This window comes from Lepus europaeus, chromosome 16 (assembly GCF_033115175.1).
Source record: "Lepus europaeus isolate LE1 chromosome 16, mLepTim1.pri, whole genome shotgun sequence".
NCBI lineage: Eukaryota > Metazoa > Chordata > Mammalia > Lagomorpha > Leporidae > Lepus > Lepus europaeus.
Genome location: NC_084842.1, coordinates 23,046,767 through 23,069,425, shown reverse-complemented (window position 1 = coordinate 23,069,425; position 22,659 = coordinate 23,046,767). Strand labels below are relative to the sequence as shown.

At 42.8% G+C, this 22,659-nt stretch overlaps 2 pseudogenes; both read right to left on the bottom strand.

The window, feature by feature from the left end:
* Positions 1–1,827: 1,827 nt before the first annotated feature.
* On the bottom strand, positions 1,828–1,980 carry LOC133775536 (U4 spliceosomal RNA; annotated as a pseudogene).
* A 16,463-nt stretch (positions 1,981–18,443) lies between these two features.
* On the bottom strand, positions 18,444–18,540 carry LOC133775509 (small nucleolar RNA SNORA31; annotated as a pseudogene).
* Positions 18,541–22,659: the final 4,119 nt, after the last annotated feature.

Here is a 22,659-nt window from a genome sequence, read left to right as displayed (position 1 = left end):
CTGAGAATGAATGTTGGCTAGTATGGCTCATAATGGCCGGGACTGGGCCAGTCTAAAGCCAAGAGCCTAGAACTCCATCCAGGTCTTCCTCGTTGGTGGCAGGGTCCCAAGCATTTAGGCCATCTTTTGCTGCTTCCTCAGAACATTAGCAGGGAGCCTGATAGTGGAACAGCCAGGACTCAAACTGGCACTCATTTGGTATACTGGCATCCCAGACAGTAGCTTAACCTGCTACACCACAATACACAGCCCCAGCTTACAAAAGTTTTTTAAAGCAGAATTTATTCACTTTCAGTTAGAAACAGTTCCTGAAAAAGTGACGGGGAGTGATTACAGAAGAATAAGCAGTGACACTAATAAAAGCCATAGAAATATCAGAGAACGTAACCTCCTTAGGAAAACAGATCAGGTTTGAAAATGATGCCACATTTTCCAGTGATTGTGAGTTTCCAAAAAGTTGCAGAACAATTAATTAAGAACTGTAAACTGATCTGAATTTACCAAGGTTATATGGACTGGTGAGACTCTGGGTAGGTGGGTGATTGATATGGAATTTGCTTTTCATTGCAAATCATTTTGTGTCTCTCAAATCGCATGCATTATTTACTCCTAAAATTAATTAACAGTTGGCTGTGTTTGGAAATAACAAATATAGCTAAAACTCTGTATGTGGGTGAAAATCTGCCTCTTTCAGCCAAAAATGACAAGATTGAGCCTGGTAAGCTATACAATCAGTGACCAGGTAAATTAAGCCAGAAAGTGGAATGTCATTTTATGCCTGGCTGAGTTTCAAAATTGACACCACATCAACGTCTGACTCATGCCAAATAATACATCTGAGTTTTAAAAAAATAAAAATGGTAACTGGTATAGTCGAGAAATTTTCCATTGTGGAAATTAAATTTTAACAGAATGAAATGGCAATTTGGTGATATTAATTAGCATGGTCCTCAAGCAATTAAATAAATCTTTAAAAATGTATTTTTATATTCTTAAGACAGAACCTGTCCAAAAATATCACCCTAATGATGGTGGTCTCTGAACACCAGATTAAAATACACCCAGGCTTCATGTGTTTTATAATTACAGAGTTTGGAAATTTTCATTAGCTTTCAGATTAGCAAGGAATGTTATGAACAGAAAGGTTTTCCAAATTTCCCTATGTGTGATCATATTTACACAGTTTCCCAAGACCTTGTAGAAAGTCTAGTAATGTGTTGAGCTTTAGCTCTTGTCTTGAGAAGTTTCTAACCATATAGCTACTTTGTCTCTGTAGTTTATCACATTCTTCTTTTAAATATTTATTTATTTATTTATTTGAAAGCAGAGTTACAGAGTAAGAGAGAGAGAGAGGGAAAGAGGGAGAGAGGCAGAGAGGGAGAAGGAGAAGGAGAGGGAGAGAGGTAGAGAGGGAGAAGAAGAGGAAGGGGGAGAAGGAGAGGGAGAGGGAGGGAGAGAGGGAGAGAGGGAGAAAGAGGGGGAGAGAAAGAGACAGAGAGACAGAGACAATCTTCCATCCACTGGTTCACTTCCCAAATGGCCACAACCACCAGGGCTGAGCCAGGTCAAAGCCAGGAACCTGGAACTTTTTCTGAGTCTCCTACATAGGTGCAGGGACTCAAGAACTTGGGCCATCCTCTGCTGCTTTCCCAGGCATATTAACAGGGAGTTGGATCAGAAGTGGAGCAGCCATGACTAAAACTGGTTCCCATATGGGATGCTGGTGCTGCAGGCAGTGGCTTAACCAGCAGCATCACAGCACTAGCCCCATAGTTCATAACATCCTTATGACGACGATAAGCAGGTCTCTACTCTCTCATGACTATTTGCACATGAGCAAAATAAGAAAATATTTTAGAAATCTGATCTCCTCCCCCCAAAAATGTATTTAAATACTTGTAGGATTGTGGAGTTTTCAATTAGTAATAATCACGCCTTGGATAAACCTCATTGGCTATGATACTGTCATCGCTTAAAGCTAGGATTGTGGAGTGGAATGGATTTTAGACACCAGTTTAGTAAAACCCCATTTTTTCATAGATGAAGAATGCTAAGGATCATAGAAGGCAGATAATCATTTCTGATCACTCAGCAAATACTCGGCAAATGGAACCAGACTGCAAGTTTCTTATCAAGTTGCCTCACAATGATATCAATGGTATTTTCCTACCATTAAATGCACACTTGTTATTTCCTGATAGTCCCAGCACAGACTTTAACATAAAAATACTAGGGTAGAGAAGTATGAGAAAAGTGAACCAATTCAATACGAATGAAGTGTTGGGAGGAAGAAGTCCTAAGAGAAAGAAACGGAATAACCAAGATGGAGAGAAGATGTCTAGCTACCATTTCATACAAGTCTCCACTATTCTATTACAAATTCTCTCTCTCTTTTTTTTTTTTTGGACAGGCAGAGTTAGACAGTGAGAGAGAGAGACAGAGAGAAAGGTCTTCCTTCCATTGGTTCACCTTCCAGTGGCTGCTGCAGCCGGCGCACCACGCCGATCCGATGGCAGGAGCCAGGTGCTTCTCCTGGTCTCCCATGGGGTGCAGGGCCCAAGCACTTGGGCCATCCTCCACTGCACTCCTGGGCCACAGCAGAGAGCTGGCCTGGAAGAGGGGCAACCGGGACAGAATCCGGTGCCCCGACTGGGACTAGAACCCGGAGTGCCGGCGCCACAGGCGGAGGATTAGCCTAGTGAGCCGTGGCGCTGGCCCAGTTATCTTCCTTATTCACAGTGATGTTTACCTAGCAACAGACCAAACTGCACCCTCCTTGTATGTTACATAATCTTTTAAAGATTTCATTTTATTTATTTGAAAGCCAGAGTTACAAAGAGAGGAGGAGAAGGAAGAGGAGGAGAGGGCAGAGTTGGGGGGAGCGCGCGAGAGAGAATCTTCCATCCTCTAGTTCACTCCCCAAATGGCTGTAACAGCTGGGGCTGGGCCAGGCTGAAGCCAGGAGCCAAGAGCCAAGCCCTTAGTTTTCTACATGGGTGCAAGGGCCCAAAGACTTGGGCCATATTCCACTGTCTTCCCAGGCACATTAGCAGGCAACTGGATTGGAAGTGGAGCAGCCGAGTCTCAAACTGGCACCCATACAGAATGCCAGCATCAAAGGCAGAGGCTTAACCTGCTATGCCACAACGCCGACCCCCGTTGTGTGATACATTAGCACAACTGCATGGGTGCCTGCAGATTCCCTGCTTTCCCAGGACTCTAAGGCTCAGGAACACTGCAAGTGGCCCAGGCCCCCTCATGGCACTTCCTGAAGCCACTTTACTATGCATCTGTGCCACTGAAATTTCAGCAGTCAGAAAGTCACTTAACAAACATGCACTCCATCCATATGCATCTAATTTCTTTGTGGTTTAATTTAATAGAATACGTTTCTCCATCCAAACCAATTTTAATTCAAAATAAATAGATTTCTATTTCCATGAAAAAGAGAATAATATGCCTACACTTTGCGTATCTCTATGGGCTATTCCATTGTTTTCAATCAAAAGAAAACTAGGCTTTAGGGGAATACATGGAAACTATATTGGAGAAATTAACTCAATAAGATAAAATGAAATTTAATTCAATCAACTGAACAAAGCGAACCATCACATTAAATACAGCACTAGGGTATAGTGTATGGGATCTTATGCCAGCATTTGTGAATATTTAGCTGAACCACAGAGCATACTCAAATTAAGATCTATTAATGATTTTAGTTAACTGATCTGCCAGAAAAGTGTGGAACAAACTCCCCTAAGTCATTCCTATTTTGACTTCATAGAAATCTATACTTTCTTGATATCTTCCTTTGTAGCTTATCACTTAGATAGATTGTTTCAAAATGCTGTCACAACTTGAGTCTGATTTTCCTTTTCCTGTATTTTTTTTTAAAGTAAGGTTATTTATTTGAAAGGCAGAGTTACACAGAGAGAAGGAGACACACAGTAAGAGAGAATCTTCCATCACTGACTCACTCCCCAGATGGCAGCAATGGCTGGGGCTGAGCCAGGAGCTAGGAGTTTCTTCTGGGTCCCCCACGTGGGTGGCAGGGGCCCAAACACTTGAGTCATCTTCTGCAGCTTTTCCAGGTGCATTAGCAGGGAGCTGAATTAGAAGTGGAGCACCTAGGACTACTGTGCCACAGCGCCCCCGCCCCTTCTGATCCAGCTCCCTGCTAATGCATTTGGGAGGCAGAAAATGATGATTGATGTACTTTCTTTTTTTAAAGGTTTGTTTATTTATTTTAAAGTCAGAGTTACGCAGAGAGAGGAGAAGTAGAGAGAGAGAGGTCTTCCATCCGATGGCTTACTCCCCAACTGGCCGCAATGGCCAGAGCTGTGCTGATCCGAAGCCAGGAGCCAGGAGCTTTTTCCAGGTCTCCCACGTGGGTGCAGGGGCCCAAGGACTTGGGCCATCTTCTGCTCCTTCCCAAGCCATAGCAGAGAGCTGGATCGGAAGTGGAGCAGCTGGGAATCGAATCGGCACACATATGGGATGCCGGCGCTTCAGGCTGGGGCGTTAACCCGCTGCGCCACAGCACTGGTCCCTGATGTACTTGAGTTCCTGTGACCCATGTGGGAGACCCAGATAGGATTCCTGAATCTTGGCTTGGGTCTTGCTCGGTCTTTGGCTATTGTGGGCACCCAGGAAGTCAATGAGCAAATGGAGGATGACTCTCTCTCCGCTCTGTCAGTCTTTTAAATAAACAAACCTTGATGAAATAACATCTCATCTCTCTGGTTTCTTTGTCTCTGAAAGTAACTCTTCCCCCTTAAATCATGCATTGCCCATCTCTACGACTCCTCTTCTAGGCTTTACTCCAAAAGGTGTGCCTTCTTCCTGTGATATTATCTTGGTAATCATAGTTACCTCAGCAAACCTCCAAAAATTTAATTTCAAACCCAGACCTTTCTGCTTTTCCTACTCATTGATTCTTCTTCTCAGCTACTTCATTTTCCTTTTTAAAAGGTCTATTTATTTAACTGAAAGCCAGTTACAGAGAGAAAATAAGAGATCTATCATCTGGTTTACTCCTCAGATGGCTGCAACAGCCAGGGTTGGGCCAAGCTGAAGCCTGGAGTCAGGAGCTTTATTTGTGTCTCCCACATGGGTGTTTGGAGCCCAAACACTTGGACCATCCTCTGCTGCTTTTCCAAGGCCATTAGCATGGAACCAGATCAGAAGTGAAGCAGACCAGAAAGGAACCAGTTCTCAGATGGGATGCCAGAAACCCAGGTGGCAGCTACCCCACAACACTGGCCCTAGCTATTTCCTTTTTTCAAAAAAAAAAATAATTTATTGGGGCTGGTGCTGTGGCACAGCATATTAGGTCTGCACCTGCAACACAGGCATCCCATATAGGCACTGGTTCATGTCCCGGCTATTCCACTTCCAATCCAGCTCCCTGCTAACGTGCCTGGGAAAGCAGCCAAATGAGGCCCAAGTGCTTGGACCCCTGCACCCACGTGGGAGACCCTCAAGAAGCTCCTGGCTTCTGACTGGCTCAGTCCCAGCTGTTGTGGCCATTTGGCATGTGAAGTAGCAAGCTGATGGAAGATCTCTCTCTCTGTCTCTCTTCCTCCCTTTGTAACTCTGCCTTTCAAATAAATAAATGAATGAAAATCTTTTTGAAAAGATCCCTTTAATAAAAAGTTCATTTATTCATATTTTAATTATTTGGAAGCCAGAGTGAGAGTGAGAGAAAGACAGAGACAGAGACATATTCCATCTGGTGGTTCACTCCTGAAATGCCTGCAACAGCAGAGGGTAGGCCAGGCTGAAGCCAGGACCCAGGAACTCTGTCCAGGTCTCCCACATGGTGCTCAGGGACTTTGTGTTTGAGCCATCATCGGTTGCCTTCCAAGTGCATTAGGAGGAAGGTGGATTGGAAGCAGAGGCAGAAGTGGGACTCAGTAATAGGCACTCTGCCAATATGGGATCGGTCATCCCAAAGCAGTGACTTAATGTGTTGTGCAACATGCCCACACAGTTCTCAGCTATTTCTAAGTTTAAGTCTTAAAATAATCTGAAATTGAACGTATCCAAACTGAGCTTTCCATTTTATTCTCCCTCACACAACAGGGACTGGGCCAGGTCAAAGCCAAGAGCCAGAAACTGTAACTTGGACTCCTACATAGCTGGTGGAGCCCAACCACTTGTGCCATCTTTTGCTGCCTTCCCAGTCACGTGAGCAGAGAGCTAGATCAGAAGTGGAACAGCCAATACTTAAAGAGGCACTCCCATATGAGATACCAGCAGCCTATCCTTCTGTGCCATAATGCTGGTCCCACCCTCTCCTCTTTCCAGAGATAGAATGGTATTTCTTGTCTAATCATACTCTCAATGCATTTAATCAGTTTATTATTGGTGGCATTTAGGCCTTCAGAATTCTGTAATTTTAAATAATGCTTCAATAAATGTTCTTGCATGGATACTATTGTTCATATGTATGAGTGTCTGGAGGACAATTTCTGTCTTTGTTTATACTACTGCAACAAAATACCTGAGACTGGAAAATATATGAACAGCATACATTTATTTTCTCATGGTTCTGGAGGTGGAGAAATCCAAGGTCTTCAAGACATTGCAGGAGGACTAGCACTGTGGCGCTGTGGGTTAAGCCACTGCCTGCAGTGCCAGCATCCCATATGGGCACTGATTTGAGTCCTGGCTGCTCCACTTCCAATCCAGCTCCATGCTAAGATGTGAAGGAAAAAGCATCAGAAAATGGCCCAGATCCTTGGGCCCTTGTCACCAACATTGGAGACCTGGAGGAAGCCCCTGGCTCCTGGCTTCAGCCTGGCTCACTCCCAGCTCTTATGTCCACTCAGGGAGTGAACCAGTGGATGGAAGATCTTTCTCCTTCTCCCTGTCCTTCTCTCTCTGTAAGTCTGCCTTTCAAATAATTGAATAAATCTTTATATTTAAAAAAAGACACTGCAGGAGCACTTGTCTGATGATGGCTGCTCAGGAAGGCTCCTCGATGCTGCATCATCTGGAGGCAAGGTGCACTAAGTCCTCCCCTGTGAGAGGGTGGCAGGGCACGTGAGCTTCTTCCATGAGGATGTAATCTCATTCACAAGGGGAGGAGTCCTCTACAAGCCCCACTTTTTTTTTTTTTTTTTTTTTTTTTTTGACAGGCAGAGTGGATAGTGAGTGAGAGAGAGAGACAGAGAGAAAGTTCTTCCTTTTTGCCGTTGGTTCACCCTCCAATGGCCGCTGCAGCCAGCGCATCATGCTGATCCGAAGCCAGGAGCCAGGTGCTTCTCCTGGTCTCCCATGCGGGTGCAGGGCCCAAGCACTTGGGCCATCCTCCACTGCCTTCCCGGGCCATAGCAGAGAGCTGGGTTGGAAGAGGGGCAACCGGGATAGAATCTGGCGCCCCAACCGGGACTAGAACCTGGTGTGCCGGCGCCGCAAGGCAGAGGATTAGCCTGTTAAGCCACGGCACTGACCTACAAGCCCCACTTCTAAATGCTATCATATTGGCTACTAAGTTTCAACAGCTGCATTTTTTTTTTTTGTAAAGACTTATTTTATTTATTTGAAAGGCAAAGTGACAGAGAGAGGGAGAAACAGAGAGAAGCAGATCTTCCATTTGCTGGTTCACTCCCCCAGTGGTCAGGACAGTTGGGACTGTGTCATGCCAAAGTGAGCTTAACCCACGGTGCCACAATGCTGGCCCCAGCACCTGAAGTTTTGAAGGGACACATTCAAATCCTGGCAGTATCCCAGGAGTGGAATCACTGGATCAAAGAGTAAATGCATTTAAAACATTAATGGATATTGGCATCTTCTGTGGACAGTATTAATTTATATTTCCATCAACAATGTGTAATAACACTATTTTCCTTCACATTGTTAGTAAATTTTGAAATCATTATAATTTATAGCTGAAAATGATATTACATTATAATTTCAGTGTTCTTGTCTTTAAACAAAAGAAATGAAGTAAAACATGTTACTGTCATATTCTAAATACATTAGTGATTTCATTTCTATAACTGTAAAGAACTCTTATAATTATCAACTGATTTTTACGTCTATTTTCTGCTCTATCATAATTTTGTTCATTACATATTTCCTTGTTTTTCTACCTCACTGGCTTTGCACCTAACAATTCTCTCTTCCTGAAATGCCTTTTTTCTAGCCTTTCCATAAATCCAAAATCACAATCTTAATTCCACATGCACAGAATATCTCCAGATGGTAGTGGAGGTGGAACAAGTGATCATAGGAATCATTTCTGGGTGGAAGAATTGAGCAAATGGAAGCAGAGATTTGGAAGAGACCTACTTTTCACTGCAACACCTTCTGTACTTTTAAATTTTATACAAAGTTCATATGTAACCTATATACGAGCAAATACATGCACACATTTCCAGTTCACATTCTTTCAGGGTATTTTTCAGCTGAAATTTATCTTTACTGGTAATTGCCAATAAAAATATACTACCTTTGCATATTGTATATACATTGTGTAACATGTCCAGTTTTATAGAAAAATCAAAGTGTTTCTTTTGTTGCTTGCTACCTTCTTGATTGGGAATCTGTGTCTAATTATTCTTTGAGTTCTGCCAACATGCCTAGCGCATTCCTTAATCAAGGTAGGTGGTCAAAAACAGTTTAATTCATTTAGCAAACATTTATTGAGCTGCTGTTCTGGGAAAGTATCTTGATAATCACTGGCAATAGAGTTGACAGTAACCATCCTTGCCCTTAGAGACCCCAGTGAATGATGAAGATAAACATGGAGATAAACAGTGCTAATAGGTGCAAGTTGGAAGCACATACAGAAGAGAAATGATAAACATCAAGTGATATCTATCTTCCCTTTCCCAAAGGACTGACTCAAGTAACACCCTCTCATGGTGATTTTAGGTAATCATCAGGAACTTTTTTATTACATAATGACTTATTGCAGAAAATACATTTTAAAACTCATAATTCTAGAAAGTAATTTAGTATGAGGTTAAAGTAGACATTCAAGTTTATATTCAGTCATCGTAAAGAAAAATATTAAATAAGAGTTCAGATAGAACATAGTCACTGAGACAGAATGAAGCAGAGATGAGAATGACTGAAGTTTGACAAATTATGATGACATCCAGCTTTTTTTAAAGATTGATTTGTTTATTCTGAAAGTCAGAGTTACAGAGAGGAATGAGAGAGAGAGAGAGAAATTCCATCTGCTGGCTCACTTGTTGGATGGCTACCATGGTGAGCATTGGGCCAGGCCAAAGCCAGGAGACAGGAGCTTCATCCGGGTCTCCCACATGGTTGGCAGAGGCCCAGACACTTGGGCCATCCTCTGCCACTTTTCCTAGGCCATTAGCAGGGAGCTGGATCTGAAGTAGAGCAGCCGGGACACGAAATGGCACCCACATGGGACAGTAGCAATCACAGGCAGTGGCTTTACCTGCTATGCCGCAAGTCCGGACCCCAAATCCAACTTTTAAAAAAGATTTATTTGGAGCTGGTGCTGTGGCGTAGCGGGTAAAGCCGCTGCCTGCAGTGCCAGCATCCCACATGGGCACCGGTTTGAATCCCGGCTGCTCCTCTTCCAATCCAGCTCTCTGCTGTGGCCTGGGAAAGTGCGGGGGATGGCCCAAGTCCTTGGGCCCCTGCACCCACGTGGGAGAACCGGAGGAAGCTCCTGGCTCCTGGCTTCGGATCAGTGCAGCTCCAGCTGTTGTGGCCATTTGGGGAGTGAATCAGTGGATGGAAGACCTTTCTCTCTGTCTTCTGCCTTTCCTTCTCTCTCTGTGTAACTCTGACTTTCAAATAAAAAACAAACAAACAAAAAAAAGATTTATTTATTTGACAGGCAGTGAGAGAGAAAGAGAGAGAGAGAGAGTGATCTTTTTTGTCTGCTCGTTCACTCCCCAAATGGCCACAACAATCAGCTGGGCTACACTGGAGCCAGGATCCAGGAACTCCACCTGGGTCTCATGGGTGAGTGGCATGGTCTCAAGTACTTGTGCCATCATTCACTGCTTTCCAGGAACATTAGTAGGGAGCTGGATTGTAACTATAGCACCCTGGACTCCAAACAGCACTCTGACATGCAATGTGGGTGTCATGAATGGTGGCTTAACCCACTGTACTACAGCAACAGCTGCTTCTCTTACTTCCAACTTCATACACATTGGCTCTATAATGACAATTACAATTAAATATGAAAATAGTTTTCCTTTTGAGGGTTTATTCTATATAAAGCATTATGTTACATGCTTTATGGTATCTTATCTAATAATCACAAAATCCCAAAGAGATATGTATTTTCTTGAGGAAACAGGCCGAGAGAAGTTAATAAATGACACACTCAATTAAAAACCTTATTTTTCTTATTTTTTCCCTTTTTAAAAAACTTTTATTTAGTGAATATAAATTTCCAAAGTACAGCTTTTGGATTACAGTGGCTCCCCCCCTCCCCATAACTTCCCTTCCACCCACAACCCTCCCATCTCCCACCCCCTCTCCCATTCCATTCATGTCAAGATTCATTTTCAATTCTCTTTATATACAGAAGATCAATTTAGTATATATTAAGTAAAGATTTCAACAGTTTGCACCCACACAGAAGCACAAAGTATAAAATACTGTTTGAGCACTAGTTATAGCATTAATTCACATCGTACAGCACATTAAGGAAGAGATCCTTCATGGGGAGGAAGTGCACAGTGACTCCTGTTGTTGACTTAACAATTTGACACTCTTGTTTATGGCGTCAGTAATCTCCCTAGGCTCTAGTCTGAGTTGCCAAGGCTATGGAAGCCTTTTGAGTTCGTTGACTTCGATCTTATTTAGATAAGGTCATAGTCAAAGTGGAAGTTCTCTCTTCCCTTCAGAGAAAGGTACCTCCTTCTTTGATGGCCCGTTCTTTCCACTGGGATCTCACTCACAGAGATCTTTCATTTATTTTTCAATAGCTATACAATCATATCCACTAGGAGCCAAATATTGGAGGAAATGATACCTAATTCTGAATTTGAATAGGGAAAACAGACACTAGGTGAATAAATTCTATTTATGAGCAGTGCCATGTAAAGGTATTATGAGCAGGGAAACGACTAAGGGTGGGAGCTAACGTCAGAGAATGCTTCCTCTAGGAGGTGATGCGCTCTGAGGAGTGAACAGGAGTTAACTTGACACTACACAACAGAAACTTCAGGGGGAGACCCTGAGGAAGGATACAAATGAACTCCAGTCATAGAATGCAGTCCTGCAAAAATGATAGGCGGTGTCTGTTTCTACAGCCCTGCCAAGAGCCGGTTGTCAAAATTTTGTGTGCCCAGTTTTGTGGCTCAAACGGTTAACTCTTGCCAGCAAGGCAATGTCAGCATAATGAAGTTTCAGTCCCAGCCGCTCCACTTCCCGTTTAGCTCTGTGCTAATGCACCTGGAAAGCAGCAGATGACCCAAGTACCTGGGCCCCTGCCATCCATGTGGGAGACCCAAATGGAGTTCCTGGATCCTAATTTCAGCCTGGCCCACCGCTGGCTGTTGCAGTCATTTGGGGGATGAACAAGCAGATGGAAGTCTTTTTTCTCTTGTCCTGTCTCTTCATGACTCTGCCTTTCAAATAAATGAATCTTTTAAAAATGGTATTTTATGAATCTCATGAGTAAGAAAAGTTATCTCAAGGTAGACTCAGTTTGCATTCCTTATTATTAGACTATTTTCATAAGCATAAAAACTATATAATTTTATTTTTCTATAAATTACTGCACAGTGTGTTTTCCTGTTTACTCATGTTTTTAAAGACTTTCTATAAATAAATTCTTAATATGAGATATGTAGTTGTTTTCTTTTCTTTTTTTTTTAAGATTTATCTATCTTTCACTTGAGAGTCAGAGTTACACAGAGAGAGGAGAGGTAGAGACAGAGAGAGAGGTCTTCCATCCAATGGTTCACACCCCAGTTGACTGCAACGGCCAGAACTGCACCGATCCGAAGCCAGGAGCCAGGAGCTTCTTCCGGGTCTCCCATGTGGGTGGAGGGGCCCAAGGAATCGGGCCATCTTCTACTGCTATCCCAGGCCGTAGCAGAGAGCTGGATTGGAAGCGGAGCAGCCAGGATTAGAACCGGCACCCATATGGGATGCTGGCGCTTCAGGCCAGGGCATTAACCGGCTGCGCCACAGCACCAGCCCCTCTTTTTTGTTTTTAAGACTTGTTTATTTATTTGAGAAGTTGAGTTACAGAGAGAGAGAGAAACAGACAAAGGGAGACAGAGAGAGAGAGAGAAGGGGTCTTCCATCCACTGGTTCACTCCCCAAATGGCCACAATGGCCAGAGCTAGTCCAATCTGAAGCCAGGAGCCAGGAGCTTCTTCTGGGTCTCCCACATGAATTCTGGGCCCAGGCACTTGGATCAACTTCCAATGCTTTCCCAGGCCATTAGCAAGAGAGTTGGATCTGAACAGGAGCATCTGGGACTCAAACCCATATAGGAAGCCAGTGACACAGGTGGAGGCTTAACCTACTACTAGGCCACAATGCAAGCCTCATGTAGTTGTTTTCTAATTTGTCTCTTATATTTCATTTTTACTTATTTATTTATTTATTTATTTAATTTTTGGTCATGTAGAAAGTTTCAAATGTTTTTAGTTACATCAATTTGTGTTTTTGTCATTTTTGAGTTTACGTTAGTCTTAACAGTCTACTACAATGCAGTCTTATAAAAATATTCTTCTTGGGGCCAGCACTGTGGCGTAGTGGGTAAAGCCACTGCCTGCAGTGCTGCCATTCCATATGGGTGCCAGTTCAAGTCCTGGGTACTTCAGTTCCCATCCAGCTCTGTGCTATGGGCTGGGAAAGCAGTAGAAGATGGCCCAATTCCTTGGACCCCTGCACCCACATGGGTGACCCGGAAGAAGCTCCTGGCTCCTGGCTTCAGATCAGCGCAGCTCTGGCTGTTGTGGCCAATTGAGGAGTGAACTAGCGGATGGAAGACCTCTCTCTCTCCCTCTCTCTCCCTCTCTCTCTCTCTCTCTCTCTCTCTCTCTCTCTCTCTCTCTAGTGGATGGAAGACCTCTCTCTCTCCTCTCTCCTCTCTCTCTCTCTCTCTCTCTCTCTGCCTCTCCTTCACTCTCTGTGTGACTCTAACTTTCAAATAAATAAATAAATCTTAAAAAAAATTCTTCTGGGGTGGGTGTTATGACACAGCAGGTTAAACCATCACATGGGATGTCAGCATCCAATGCTGGAGTGCTAGTTGGAGTCCCAGCTACTCTGCGGCTGATTGTTTTCTGATAATGCTACTAGGAAAACAGAAGGCCACTAAAGTGCTTGGGTTCCTGCCACCCATCTTGGAGATCAGGATGGACTTCCTGACTCTTGGCTTCAGCCTGGTCAGCCCTAGCTGTTGCGTCCATTTAGAGAATGAACCAGTGCATGGATTTTCTCTCTCTCTCTCTCTCTCTCTCTCTCTCTCTCTCTCTCTATCTCTCTCCCTCTCTCTTTATCTCTCTCTCAACCTTTCAAACAAATAAACAATCAATTAATAAATATTTAGAAGCATTCTTTTAAAAGGACAATGCTTGGGATGTTGTCATCTCATATCATAGTGCCTGGGTTTGAATCCCAACTCTGCTCCCAATTCCAGCACCTGGGGTGCAGTAGGGGATGACTCAAATACTTGGGTCGCTGCCACCCCTGTGGGAAATCTGGGTTGAGTTCCTGGCTGCTGGCTTCAGCCTGGCCCAGATCGGGCCCCTAAGAGCATTTGGGGAGTGAATCAGTGGAAGGGAGATTTCTTTTTCTGTCTTTCAAATAGGTAGTTTTTAAAAATCTGTGCTGTGTCCACACTAGAGAATACTAAGAAGCAGTTAAATGCAGAGAACATTTAAAAAAAAACACAGAAAAATAATTGATGAGGTATTGTTTTGAGGGCGGTGTGGCACAGTGACAGGGGATGTAGCTTGTCTTTTGGCCCTGCTGTCTGGAGCATTCGTGGGTGCACTGACACAGCACCTGAGATTTATTCAGGAAGTTCCAGTGGGTATGAGCTAAAGCAGGATTAGCAATGAGCTACTACTCACTGAGACTAAGTGCCAGTTATGAGGATTCATTTTATTGTCTCTCTACTTTTGATGTTTGAAAATTCCATAAAAGTACAACAATAAAAAGAATATAAACTCATTAAAGATTGAAAAATAACTGAAGCATAAAAGTAAGGAAATTATTCCACAACAGCGTCAGCTGTTACTTTATTGTGCATTTAAGGCAGGCTCTTATTGAAGAGACATATTTGTAATAAATGTTTTGATATACTAGACAATCAGGGATCTGGGGATTAAATGAGATGATCCATGTAAATTATTTAGCGCAGAATTCTCAGCACATATAAACCTAGAAATGTTTTTTTTCCAGAAGCTGATTTTATGACAAAATATAATACAGTGATATATATTTTATATCTATCGATAGCTATCATCTAGGCATAATTTGCTCTTAACAGCTACATAGTGTTTCATAATTTATTTAGCCAATCTCCTACTGACATTTCCCCTCTTGTCACAATATTACATTGCATATCTTGTAATACATATTTGTGAATCTATTTCCATGAGGTTAGTCCTAGAAGAGACCTCCTGCATCAAAGCCAGTGCATTTAATACATTTTTCTACTTTACCCTCAAAGGCATTGTGCTCCCATACACAAGAAGTTATGAGAAAGCCTGATTCCCCATAACTGTACCAAGAAGGCTTTCAAAACCTTTGCCCAGGGGGGCCGGCATCCCAGTGAAGTGGGATAAGCTGCCACCTGCAAAGCTGTCATCCCATATGGGAGCCAGTTCCGGTCCTGGATACTTCACTTCCAATCCAGCTCCCTGCTAACGTGCCTGGGAATGCAATGGAGGATGGCCCAAGTGGTTGGGCCCCTGCACCCAGGTCGGAACCTGGAAGAAACTCCTGGCTTCTTCCTGGCGTAGCCCTGGCTGTTGTGGCCATTTGGGGAGTGAACCAACAGATGGAAGACCTCTCTCTCTCTCTCTCTCTCTTTCTCTCTGCATCTCTCCTTCTATCTCTAAAACTCTGCCTTTCAAATAAATTTTTTAAAAAATCTTTAAAAAAAAAAAAAAGAAGAAACCTTTGGGGGCTGGCACTGTGGCATAGCAGGTAAAGCCACTGCCTGCAGTGCCTGCATCCCATATGGTCGCCAGTTTGAGTCCTGGCTGCTCCACTTCTGATCCAGCCTCTGCCATGGCCTGGGAAAGAGGTAGAGGATGGCCCAAGTTCTTGGGCCCCTGCACCCACATAGGAGACCCGGAAGAAGCTCCTGGCTTCGGATCAGCCTTGCTCTGGCCGTTGCAGTCATTTGGGGAATGAACCAGTGGATGGAAGACCCTTTTCTTTCTCTCTACTTCTGCCTCTCTGAAACTCTGCCTTTTAAATAAATAAATAAATCTTAAAAAAAAAAAAAAAAACTTCACCCATGTAAAAAAAAATCATCTTCTTTGTGCTTCAATTTATATTCTGAGTATTATTAGTGAAGGAAAATACATATTTATTGTCTATTTTTATCTCTGCCACAGTGAAATACCTTTTTATATTCTTTGTTTTCCTGTTGAACTCTGGCTTTTCCTTATTGGTTTGTTAGAGCTCTTTATGTTATGACTATTAATATTTTGTCATATATGTTGCAGAACATTTTCCCTCTTCTGCCACTTGTCTTTAACTTTGCGTAGTTTTAAATGTTTCAACTTTTACTTTATGATATTTAGGGTTTATGGCATTCCTGGAAAAGCCTTTTCTATTCCAAAATTACAAAACTGTTTCTTCTGTAGTTTCTTTCACAGGGTTGGATTAATTTATTTGCACTTCTGTCTTTAATCCAACTGGAATGTATTACTAGGAAAAAGACGTACCTTTTATTCGTAAATGCAGAGCCAACTGTCCCAACCTATTTATTGAATAATTTATTGTCTATATCTAGTTGACAGTTCCCAACTCATCATTTTTTTTGGTATTATTTATTGGCTCTTTTCACACATTTATTATCCCATATACACTTTAGAACCATTTGTTGTGTTCCAAGAGAATCCTGAAGGGACTATGTTTGGAATAGTTTTAGAAATTAGAGAATTGTTCGTTGTCTATTACTAAGTGTTCCATTTAGGAGCACAGTCTGTCTTTCACTTTTGAGAGCTTTTCAATAACCTTTAATATTAACTTCCTCATAAATCTTTCATATTTCTTATTAATTCTAGGCATTTTATAATTGTGAGACTTTTAAAAATTTCACTGAATTAATCATTTTTGCCGTTCTGTTCTTTAATTCAGTCATTGCTAAGGTAACATCTACAACACACTGTGGATCTTTGTGTGTGTGCACACTTTAAAGAAACTTTTGGGTATATTATTTCATTTGCACAAATTTCAGTGCTGTAAAATCCAGCCACTACACTTCTAAGATACATAACCAAGAAAAATCAATGTAGTAATAACCAAAATATGTAAAAGAATATCTATAGGCCTTTCATTCACAATAACTAAAAATTGGAAACATCCCAAATGTCTACCAATAGGAATAGATAAACTGTCATTTGAATATAATGGGATACTACACAGACAGCAGTAAAAAATAAGTAAATAAGAGAAAGAAATGAACAACATGGGAAAATCTCATGACAATTACTAATAGAGCACCTAAAAGGCAATGTGTGGAACTGAGATTGACACTTTGAGAAGCAATGACTTTGAACAATCTTTGTCTCAGCTGCTGAGGAAGAGTTTTTTTCTTTTTTTTTTAATATTATTTGTTGAACTCTTTACTTAACATAGAGTTAATCTTATGTGTATAAAGTTAATAGAAAATAGATCTTAGAAAAAAGAAAGAGTGGGAATAGGAGAGGGAGGAGGAAGGGGGTGGGAGGGCAGGTATCATGGGAAGAATTACTGTGTTTCTAAAGTTGCAATTATGAAATGTATGAAGTTTGTATTCCTTAAATAAAAGGTTTCTGGGGTTGGGGAAGAATAAATACTAAAGGGAGGCCACAGCCTTCCTGGAGCTCAATTTCTTTCTTCTTCTTTTTTTTTTAATAAAAAATTCTTTACAAATGAAAAAAAAAAAGAAACATCATGGAAAAATCTCATGACAATTGCTTTAAGCAAAGAAACTTCATATATACGGAAATAAATAATCATTACATGATAGAAATTCCAGAACAAACAAAACTAATTTTGTAGTAAAAGTCAGAATAATGGGGCCTTCTTAGGAGGAAGTTGGGTATTGTTTAAGAAGGTTAATGGATGACCTATGGAACATTGCATTCTTTTGAATCCTGATCTGGAGTGGAGAGGAGGTATCACTGGCTTATAAATGTACACATCCTTAAAATGTTTCTTTGGCAACAAATTTAAAAAAAAAAGAGAGAGAAAAAGAAGAATACATCTAAGATGTGTTCATGCTATACAACATAAATTTTTTTAAAGATTTATTTTATTTGTTTGAAAGAGTTATAGAGAGAGGTAGAGACAGAGAGAGAGGTCTTCCATCCAATGATTCACTCCCCAGATGGCTGCAATGGAGAGAGCTGTGCTGATCTAAAGCCAGGAGCTTCTTCTGGGTTTCCCACGTGGGTACAGGGGCCCAAGGACTTGGGCCATTCTCTACTGCTTTCCCAGGCCATGGCAGAGAGCTGAATTGGAAGAGGAGCAATCGGGACTAGAACCAGTGCCCATATGGGATGCTGGCGCTTCAGGTCAGGACTTTAAACAGCTGCGCCACAGCACCGGCCCCATTTTTTTCATTTATTAAGAAGTAAGCTTAATTTTTGAAGAAGTAAACTCCTTGGGACAACTGTTGCAACAGAGAGCCATAAGCCACTGCTTGTGAAGCCAGAATGCTACATCGGAGTGCCAGCTTCCTGCTGCTATGCATCCGGGGAGGCAGCAAATGATGGATCCAGTTCTTGAGTACCTGCTGCCCACATGGGAGACTCAGAAAAGTTCAAGGATCTTATTTATTCATTATTTGAAAGGTAGGTTGGGGGAGGGTGTGTTGGGGAGGGGCAGGAATCTTCCATGTGCTGGTTCACTTCCCAAACAAATGCCAACAGCTGGAGCTGGACCAATCTGAAGCCAAGAGCCAGGAGATTCTTCCAGGTCTCCCATGCAAGTGCAGTGGCCCAAGGACTGCTCTCCCAGGCCATAGCAGAGAGCTGGATCAGAAGCGGAACATCTGGACTTGAACCAGCACTTTTATGGGATGCTGGCACGGCACTGCAGGTGGCAGCTTTACCTGCTACGCCACAGCGTTGCCCCCCCCAATTTATTTTTAATACAAAAAATACACATTCACACAGGAATAAATTGAAAGGAAATACATTAAAATGTTAACAATAGTAATTTATCTCCAGGAGGTAGAATTTGATGACGTTAATCCAAATTTTCTATATTAGTTGTTATTAACATTTATTATTATTATTATTTACAAATGTATTCCCCAGTTCAATCTGGGCTGCCACAAAGAAAGTGCAGGGATTTTTCTTTCGCATCCTAGTTATGCACACTCTTTAAAAATGAAAACAGCATATCCAAATCCTGGAGTGTACCTCTGAAGCCAGACATCCTTTAAATTCTGAATTAGTAACTGTTTTCTGCGAAACCCATAGCTGAAACAACAGACAGCCGGAAATTTCAGGGCGAGGGTTTAATCATTTAACACTGGGCCTGTATACTGATGGAGATTCTGCAAAAGAGAAAGTGTAAGCCTTCGTATGTGGGTCCAAACAATATTGCAAGTGTTGTGCTAAGGAAGTATCACCAATTACAAAGTGCAAGAAAGGGTCTATGTGAAGATATCAACTGAAAAGAGGAAAAGAATACTGTCACACACACAGAGAAAACAGGTTTTAAAAATGACCTCACAATGGGCAAGACTTTTCTTTTTTAAAAAAGATTTATTTATTTACTTTACTTGAAATGTAGAGTCATGAAAGGCAGAGAGAGAGAGAGAGAGAAAGAGAGAGGTCTTCCATCCTCTGATTCATTCCCAAATGGCTGCAATGTCCAGAGCTGGGCCAATCCAAAGTCAGGAGCCAGGAGCTTTTCAGTCTCCCATGCAAGTGCAGGGGCCCAAGGAGTTGGGTCATCTCCTGCTGCTTTCCCAGGCCATAGTAGAGAGCTGGATTGTTTAGTGGAGCATCCGGGATCTAACAGGTACCCATATGGGATGCCGGCATTGCAGGTGGCAACTTTACAATGCCGTCTCCAAGATTTTTCTAAACATAGGACACAACCCCAACATTACAGCAGATTTAACTAGAGGGCAAAAACTTTTAGAAACAAAACAAGCAATGCTGAGAATAATCTGCAACTAATAATATAAACAAAAGACTAACTTTATAGACAACTTTATAAATCAAGAAATTACAACAACATAAATATACAAGTAATGTATTGATATAAACACAACAAAAATTTTTTTTAAACACAAAATTTAAAATAGGGATTTTTGAGGGGAAGAGGAAGAAGCCCATAGGAAGCTTCTAAGATGCTACTGATATTCTGTTGTTTGTTTTTAAACTAAGTGATTGGTTCACTGTTTATTCTTATGTTCTTTGTGTGGATATGTATGCGATTCTGTATACATATGTGTCAGTCTGCTTTTTGTTGCTATGACGGAATACCAGAAGCTGAGAAATTTATAATGAACAAAACTTTCTTGGCTTATAACTGTGGAGGCTGGAAGGTCCAAGCTCAAGACCCAGCATCTAGAGCAGGACTTTTTGCTGTGTGATCAGGTGGCGAAGTAGGAGTGGGGGGATGGGGGTAGGGCTGAAGTTGCCCTTTTGCAGCAAACACATTCCCTCTCTGATGATGAACGATGCCTTCATCAGAGCACAGCTCTGCTGTGGCCAACACGGCAGGATGTCAGGTTAACCTGAAAGAGGAATCACATCACATAGTTTATGGGAGCAGACTCAGATTAGAGATTTTCATGTGGGGAAACCAGAGGACACTCCGTCTACTGCCAAAGGTGGAGGCAGAAGCAGAGGCCCAGATGTCTGGTTACACCAAGGACTTACTATCAATGGTGACGTGATTGATTAATCGTCAAAAATGTGCAGTTAGAAGAGGATTGCATGGTGAGGGAGTTTAAACATAGTGAAACAAGGAACAATGGGGAGTTTCTATGTTTGCTTGGAAGCTGGGATTAAGGGAACAATCCCAACGTGGAGGGGTCTTGAGGAGGAGTAACTATTAACTGGGGCGAATCCCACTTGCTGTTTAGAGGAGCCCACAGCATTTCCTTAGCTGCTTCAGCATCCTGTCAGATGACCTTTGCCATTGTTAACAGAAGTTGACCTCACCTTTACAATCTGGCCAAGCATGCCTTCAGCAGAATTCAGCACAGTTGCTAGTCACCGAAATCTAGGCCTTTAGCAGAATTCAGGCCATGTGGTAGTGCCGACAGAGCTCTGAAAGCCCAGGTGTCTCTTAAATTCCCCACATCTTTTTCGTTTGTGTGTTTAAGACATTTATTTATTTGAAAGTCAGAGTTACACAGAGAGTGGGAGAAACAGAGATCTTCCATCTGCTGGTTCACTCTGCAGATGGCCATAATGGCTACAGCGGGGCCAGGCTAAAATCAGGAGCCTGGAGCTTCATTCAGGTCTCCCACAGGGGTGCAGGGGTCCAAGGACTTGGGCCACCTTCTGATGCTTTCCCAGGCACATTAGCAGAGAGCTGGATCAGAAGTGGAGCAGCCAGGACACGAACTGGTGCTCATATGGAATGCCACATCACAGGAGGCAGTTTTACCCGCTACACAATGCTGGTTCCAGGTCCCACATGTTAATATTTACACAGCAATTAAATTTCAGCATGAGTTCTGGAGGAGACAAACATTGAAACTATTTACACATATGAGGGTACTTGAAGCTTCATGGAAAAATGGCATTAAAAATAAGTTTATTTTGGTGTAGAACATTTTGAAGTTCACACATAGTTTTTCTTTTTTTTTTTTTTTTTTTTTTTTGACAGGCAGAGTGGACAGTGAGAGAGAGAGACAGAGAGAAAGGTCTTCCTTTTGCCGTTGGTTCACCCTCCAATGGCCGCCGCGGTAGCGCGCTGCGGCCGGCGCACCGCGCTGTTCCGATGGCAGGAGCCAGGTGCTTATCCTGGTCTCCCATGGGGTGCAGAGCCCAAACACTTGGGCCATCCTCCACTGCACTCCCTGGCCACAGCAGAGAGCTGGCCTGGAAGAGGGGCAACCGGGACAGGATCGGTGCCCCGACCGGGACTAGAACCCGGTGTGCCGGCGCCGCAAGGCGGAGGATTAGCCTGTTGAGCCACGGCGCCGGCCACACATAGTTTTTCATAACAGTTATTTTTCATGAACTTTTTGAAGCCCTCTCTCTCTCTCTGACACACACATACACACGCTCTCACAAACACACAATCACACATCACTTAACAGGGACACTTCCTGAGAAATGTCCTTAGGTAATTTCAACATTACCCAAACATCATAGGATATAGTTACACAAATTATGATGAGTATGTGAAAGGGTGATATAATCTTTTTTTTTTTTAAAGATTTGTTTATTTATTTATAGGAAAGGCAGAGTTTCAGAGAGGCAGGGCAGAGAGAGAGGTCTTCCATCCACTGGTTCACTCCCCACATGGTCGCAAAGACGTGAGCTGTACCAATCAGAAGTCAGGAGCCTGGAGCTTTTTCCAGGTCTTCCATGTGAGTGCAGACACTCAAGGACCTGAGTCATCTTCTACTGCTTTCCCAGGCCATAGCAGAGAGCTGGATCAGAAGTGGAGGAGCCAGGACTCAAACCAGTGCCCATATGGGATGCCAGCACTGCAGGCAGCAGCTTAACCCGCTACAGCACAGCACCAGCCCCAGGGTGATATAATTCTTACAGGAACACCAGAATCCATGCAGTCCATTGTTGACTGAAGCATCATTATATGGCACATGACCCTAAATATACCCACACATATATTCTATATGTACAATAAAATGCATAGATAAATATGCACTGGATAATGTTTGTTTATACCATGGGCCAGGATTAAGAGAAAGAGACCATTTTGAGTAAAAATGTGTTGTTATTTCTGTGGAGAATGATGGCTTCTCCAAAAATTGTTTGTACTTTTTAAAAAAAATATATTTATTTATTTGAAAGAGTTACACAGAGAGAGGAGAGACAGAGAGAGAGAGGTCTTCCATCCCATGGTTCACTCCCCAGATGGCCACAACGGCCAGAACCGTGCCGATCTAAAGCCAGGAGCCAGGAGCTTCTTCCGGGTCTCCCATGTGGGTGCAGGGAACCAAGGACTTGGGCCATCCTCCGCTGCTTTTCCAGGCCATAGCAGAGAGCTGGATCAGAAGAGGAGCAGCCGGGACTAGAACCGGCGCCCATGTGGGATGCCGGCGCTTCAGGCCAGGGTGTTAACCTGGTGTGCCACAGTGCCAGTGCCAGCCCCAATGTTTGTACTTTTTAAAAAATTTTTATTTATTTGACAGAGTTACAGACAGTGAGAGAGACAGAGAAAGGTCTTCCTTCCGTTGGTTCACTCTCCAAATGGCTGCAACGGCCAGAGCTGCGCCGATCCGAAACCAGGAGCCAGGTGCTTCTTCCTGGTCTCCCATGTGGGTGCAGGGGCCCAAGCACTTGGGCCATCCTCTAC